This window comes from Rhinolophus sinicus, chromosome 18, assembly GCF_057876585.1.
Source record: "Rhinolophus sinicus isolate RSI-liver-muscle chromosome 18, RSI-T2T, whole genome shotgun sequence".
Lineage (NCBI taxonomy): Eukaryota > Metazoa > Chordata > Mammalia > Chiroptera > Rhinolophidae > Rhinolophus > Rhinolophus sinicus.
Window position 1 is genome coordinate 97,514,917 of NC_142518.1, and position 6,000 is coordinate 97,520,916.

Here is a 6,000-nt window from a genome sequence, read left to right on the forward strand (position 1 = left end):
TGAAGAATAATCATAGTGTCTAACTATCTAACAAAGAGGCTTGTTTTGGGGGAAACACAAGGAGTTGTTCACATACTTGAAATCTTTTAAAACCATAATATGGAGCTTCACCCGGTGTCATTTCTCTTTGTGTTTCTATTCCTCCTCCCCTTCCTTCTCCACTTCCTTCAGCTGCTGGGGGAGGAGAAGGCCTGTTTCAGAAGGGGAAAAGGTAGGGTCTATTCCCTCTAGGTGGCAGCAAAGCATGTCCTGCAGGCACCGACCCACCCACCCCGAACACCAGGCACATCTGTGCCTGTGGGGAAACCAGAAGGTAAGAGCAGACAAGGTCTGAACTGATACCATAGATGCCGCCACTGCGATGCTTGTACTCTGATTTCTTACAAATGGAAGTGGGCTTATGGGAAGATAGATCTTGCAAGAGAATGTCTCTCTGAGGAGTAAGGCAGAAGCTGAAGCCCCACCAAATAAGAATCCAGACCAGAAGACCACAGTCAGCCTCAGCAGTTTAGGCAAAGAGAGAAGCTCAAGGGCTTTGAAGAGCACCAGGTCTAGGAGGGGGTTAATCCAGGTCACGTGGCCAAAATCACTGCTCCACCCACCTCTGAAGGACAGCTGCACTTGCGGGGGAAACAGTGCCTCCTCCTTGAGGTTATTTTACTGCAAACTGAATTCAAGTTTTCTTTTGGCCTCGGGGATGCCACAGTACAAACTTCGACATTTTTTCACTTATACTATCTGTGCATGATTCCAAATTCTTTCTGAGTGGTTTCCCCCTCCCTGCCGTCTCTGCCAGTTCTCTGGGTGTGGTAGAAAGGAAGTACTTTCAGTCTGGTCTCCAAAATTCATGGAAATACGAATGACAGTAATGTAATATTTTGAATCGCGTATTGTTTTAAAATAGGCAAGTCGGTTATATTTTTCCCCAGGGGCATTTTGCGCCATACTTTTCAAAACAACATGTTAAGGACACTTCAGAGTAGGCATTCTAAGCAGGGGTTCCCAGAAGCACCAGAGACGGAAAAATTCAAATTATGACTTATTTAACTCAAAGACACTCAATTTTGAGAGCTAGAGATTTAAAATTTAGTTTCCTCTTCATTTTACAAAGAAAGCAACTTAGAGGGAGTGACTTGTTCAAAGTCACACAGCTAGCTAATGGCAGCGCCATATATTTTAAAGTCCCATTTTCAGAATGCTGTTATACACAATCCAAATTACAATCCCAGCAGGGGCACTTTTATCATGTAGGAATTGACAAAATGATTAGTTGTCATGAGGATTAAATGAGATAACATCTGTAAAGTGGCATGGGCAGTAGCTAAATAGAACTAAATCAAAATGTCCTATTCATTACACATTTTCTTTATATTCATGTTCACATGTATTTTAGGTTTACAGAGTTATAATATTTGTGTCTATACTGTCGCGGTGTGGAATTAACCCCCGGTCATTCACAAAGGGTGACATCATACCACATTGTGATCCCCTTTTATCACTTAACACAGCCTGAGTACTTACCATTTTAATGCCTAAACAACATTTTATCTGGCTTTAAGCTCTACTTTTTAAAGACACTCTACCATTATTGAACATTTGGGTTGTTTCTAGTTTTTTCCACCGTTATAAATAGGGGAGCTTGGAACAGCCTTACATAGCCTTCCACCTTCCCACCCCCTGTGCTCCTTTTGGGGTTGTTTCTTTGGAATATGTTCTCAAAAATGGAATGAGACATAGAAAGAACTTTCAAACCAGAATGCTCTCCAGAGAAATACCACCCATTTACTGTGTTTGTGTGTCACTAGTGATGGGAGACTATATCATTGGGGAAAAGTGTGGTTTAACTCTTCTCTCTAGGTGTAGAAAAGAAACTTGGAGATTCTTGGCTGAAACTTCCTCCCCCATCCCCGCTCACCCCACCCCTGTACCCTTGGCAGTGTTAGTGCTTTCCCGGCCTTTTTCTAACTTTCGCCTTCTGCTCAGTCTTGGAGCAGAAGTGACCACGCTAATACAGAACAGGATGAAAAGTCTGTATCAATACGAGGCAAAATCTAACAAAAGCAACACATGGAAGTGTGACTATCCCAAGTGTTTCATCAAGTGCATCTGATAAGAAAAGCCTGCCATTTCAGAAAGAAAAGTGTAACTGTGGGTCTATATGTCTATGTGCTTGAATTTGAATATTTGGCCCACTGGACTTGGGTTGCCTATTCTGACTTCTGTCACTTAGAAATTGTCAATGATTTAATAATAATAAGTAATATTTTTGAGTGTTAAGGCCCTTTTTTTCCATGCATCATCTTATTTAATTCTCAAAACAACCCTTGGAGTAGACACTATTATATCATGCCCATTTTACAGATGAGGAAACTGAGACTTAGAAAGATTATTTCACTTGCCCAGAGTCACACAGCTAGGAAGTGCCAGGTCTGTTTTATTCAAAGTCCTTTATGCTTGAACTTATCCTGTCTTCTCTACTCTCATTTATGAGATGGTGACTCCGTCTCATACCTGCCACACTGACTCCAGTGTTGTTTCAAGGATCAAATGAGATTAAAAAATCCCAAAATGTGGTCCAGCCCTAGGCTTTCCGGAGAGATTCAGTAGTTTCTATCCTACAAACGATTTCTGAGAAGGGGGTCCTCGATAATAATTACACTATGATATTTGCAAATGCAGTGCTTCCCCACAATAGAGCCGTAAAGAGAAAGATGAGACTCACCTGTGATGACGTTGGTGTTCTTACGCATGTTTCAAAAGGAGTCAAATGAACTAGACTGGGCATGGTGCGCAGAAGGCATGTCTTTGGGCCAAGTCCAACTCTTCTACCTCCAGTCTCATTGTTGTGGGTGAGTGACGAAGGCGAGGATAAAAACTGAAAAAGCTACTGTCTCTCACTGCCTCTCACTGCTTTTCCTAAGGGAGAAACCTGGAGTTAGACACAGTTCACCTCAATAACTGAATCAAAGAATGTTGGGAAACTGGTAGCATTGAAAGGGGCCTTAGATATTCTCTCATTGGACACTGACACCTCCCATTTCTTATTTCCTGAATATAGCTTTATTGTTTTGTTCAAAAATGCATATGTTGTCCTGTTTGGGTTAAAAAGAAGGAAAACTGTGCATGTAGTGTGTTGTATTAGACTCTATTATGGGAAATTGGGGAGCAAAATGTCTTAAGGCATGCCTGCGTGTGAGGCACCTGCTCGCCTACGGCTCGTCCCCCTGAGTGTGATGTGTCTTCCTGTCCCTTACATACATGGCCTCTAATTCTAGTAAAACCCTATGAGGTGGATACTATTATTATGCCCATATTACAGATGAGGAACTTGAGGTCCAGAGAGGCTAAGTAATCTGCCCCAAGGTACACAGTTAGTAAATGAAACTATTGAACATTACCTCCCAAAAGAAGGAAAGGGGAAGTGATTGAGATTGAGAGTTAAGAGACTTGAGTTCTAGTTCCCATTCTGCCACTAGCTATGTGTATGACCTTGGGCAAGTCACTCCAGTTTTGTTTCATTCTCTACAAATTAAAGGGTCCTACTCAGTTATTGTTTTAGTTCTTTCCTGACTTTACATTCTATGCTTTTTTCTGAAATCTGTACCATTATTTGTGGTTACTTGTAATTGGAGTGAAACTTGTTCAGTTGTTCAGGAAAATAGAAACAAAAAGGATTCAGGTGCTCCCAAATCAAACAAATAGATGATGGAGATGGTCATAGAAATGACAATAGACAGGTCATTTTTCTACTTGGCAAAGCTAAGTGTTGCTGCCACCTAGTGAGGAAAAGGAGCATGGCTTCCATGCAAGATCTGATTCTTCTGTGGCAGCTTAGGGAGTAACTATCAAAAACCATCCTCTTGACCAGATAATTTATGGGATTTCATAGATATGTTAAATCTTATAGTGTTTTTTGCAAGCCAGTTTCCTTCCCTCTGACAAGAAGAGCTTCTCTGGGTGTTATTACTAAGTAGACCTGACCCCTCTTTGGCCTCCTCTAAATGTGTATGTGCTATGTCCTTTCCCATGGTCCTCTCCCTCTCCCTGCTGGAATCCCCAAACCCTAGAAGGTCTGAGGAGGAAGATACCATTCGCAGAGAATTTCTAGGGCAACCCATTTCACAGTACAGAGGAAAAGTCTTTTGACCAACGTCACACAGGTAGTTAACACGGGCAGGGGTGACAGTAGATGGGTCCCAGAAATCTGAAAGCTCACCCAGAATGGATGAGATTAGTGCTTTGCAAAATCACCTTCAGAAGCAAATAAGAGCTCCTTGCTTCTGCCCAAGGAGCCGTAATCAACAATATTTCCATATTTAAGTTGTTTTAACTTTTATTTATTTAAGTGTGTTTTTCCAGGACCCATCAGGTCCAAGTCAAGTAGTTGTTTCAATCTAGTTGTGGAGGGCGCAGCTCACAGTGGCCCATGTGGGGATCCAACCAGCAACCTTGTTGTTAAGAGCACTGCGCTCTAACCAACTGAGCTAACCAACTGCCCCTGATATTTTCATATTTAAAGGAAACCTTAGTCTTTCCGGTGGGGGAAGGAATGGCTGGTCTGTCCAGAAACCTTGAGGAATTGCTCTTGGGAGCTGTAAGCACTAGAAGGCGCTCTGTGGTGGGATGAGGAAAGGGCTCACTCACAGGGGCTCCTGGAGGCCCCCAGCCAGGGAATCATAATCTTCCTGAAAGACATGCCCACCCCTGGGGAGTGTCCAGGGCTCCCAGTGCACCAGGTGTCATCTTACATGTTCCTCTACCAGCAGGAAAGAATATCAGAAGTGAGAGTGAAAGCAAAGGTTATTGCGGGCTAGTTTGCATCTGCTAGAATGTATTTTTAAAAATCAAAAGCTTTTACTACCGTGTTTCCCTGAAAATAAGTCCTGCCCTGAAAATAAACCCCAGTTAAGACGGTCAGCCAGACGGACACATTTAGTATGTTATGACGATGTTCCAGAAGAAGATGACATGACTGTATTTGAATAAATGTAGATTGTTGTACATGAAAAAATAAGACATCCCCTGAAAATACGCCCTAATGTGTCCTTTGGAGCAAAAATTGGTATAAGACCCGGTCTTATTTTCGGGGAAACACGGTATTACAATAAATCACTTGCAGCAAACTCACAGCGTGTAGTTGAGATGATCCACTTATTCTTTAATGATTCTTTGTAAGTCAACAACCTTTTATAATAATAATGGTTGACATCACCCAGGGCATCCATTGAGTCAGGGGCTTTACATTCATTATCTGATTTACATCTGACAAAAGCCCAATGAGGGAATCATTATTGTGATTGTGTAAAATGAGGGCATTTTACAGCTGAGGCTTGGAGATCAGTTTACCCAGAGTCCCACAGCTCCCCCCGACTATCTCAGCCCTTAATCACTACCATGTACCACCTCCTCCCTGAAAGCTTGGCCTCCCAAATATTCTAATATTGGGGAGCAGGTGGTGCGTGTGTACACCCCTGCTAGTGGACAGGTATATTTCTATCTCTAGGAAAGGATTTCTGCCTCGTCACCACAGATCCCATTGTTAATGGGTACAGAGGCATTCTAGTAATCTCACCTCTCCTTGGGGAACTCATCTACCAGCTTGGTAGGCTTGTTGCCTGTAGGGGGAGAGATTACCTCAGGAAAACATTTTCCCTAATTTACAATAAATTGTTTGCTGGGCTGGGGTGGAGGGGGAGACAGACTGTAGGAGGACAGGTGACTAATTAAGGGGAAGAATTGTTGATTATGTGCTGTTTCAGCTTATCAGAGCAATTGCTTCTCTCTATTAACATGGATAATTGAGAATTGACTATGTAGTTAAGTGATTCAAAGTTTCCTCTCACACACAAAACTCTCTTCAGTAATAAACAAGCATGTGCGGAATTATTCACTGAAAGGTATGAGCCTCTTAACAGTGTTTGTTGTCAAATATGATCTCCTTTTCTTTCCATTAAATTATCAATTAAGTGAAGAGCTTCCTTAAACAAGAATCTATATCTA